Below are 644 nucleotides of genomic sequence, written 5' to 3' on the forward strand. Positions count from 1 at the left end.
ATCGTTATCGCTTCTACATGAAGTTGTCTTGGAAGACACCAAGAGAGTGCTGAACGCACGGAGTGGATCGTCGATCCTACGAAATCTCCTGGATCCGTATTATTCTTTGGTAAAGGAATTTCAAGACCTCGTCTTCAAAGACCCGCCTTCGGTCCTACCACCGGACCAAGGTGTGCGTCATGAAGGTCGACCTGGTTCCGGAAATCAAATACTTCGTAACACGCCAATGGCCCCTGCCCAAGGAGCAGTGCGACGTCATTGACGCCTTTTTACGTGCAAAGCACGACGCAGGATTGGTACGTGAGAGCAAGTCTCCCTATTTGACACCCACGTTTTGTGTTCGGAAGCCGAACGGCAAGTGGTGTATCGCTCATGCTTGCAATAAGCTCAATACTGCCACCATTCCGGCGCAGACGCCGATTCCTAGAAAGGATGTTCTTCAGAACAACATGGTGGGATGTACGAAGTACTATTGCACTCGACTTGGTCTATGGGTATAACCAATTGCTTATGAGAGCGAGTAATATTCCGCTAACAGCGGTGAGCACTCCGAGCGGTATGCTCTGGGAGTGGCTGGTGATGTCCCGGCTGTCAAATGCACCAGCAACATTTAATCGTCTTGTGACGCAGTTGTTCAGGCCCCA

The 644-nt window shown here is 50.5% G+C and overlaps 1 protein-coding gene across 1 annotated transcript in view; it reads right to left on the reverse strand.

Annotated features, from left to right (window-relative positions):
• PHALS_03235 (FOG: Transposon-encoded proteins with TYA, reverse transcriptase, integrase domains in various combinations) overlaps nucleotides 1-644 on the reverse strand; it is a gene marked incomplete at both ends in the record, with an annotated part of 4697 nt that overhangs the window by 838 nt on the left and 3215 nt on the right. The window lies entirely within an intron of this gene.

The sequence above is a fragment of the Plasmopara halstedii genome, assembly GCF_900000015.1.
Source record: "Plasmopara halstedii genome assembly, contig: Scaffold_210, whole genome shotgun sequence".
Classification (NCBI taxonomy): Eukaryota; Oomycota; class Peronosporomycetes; order Peronosporales; family Peronosporaceae; genus Plasmopara; species Plasmopara halstedii.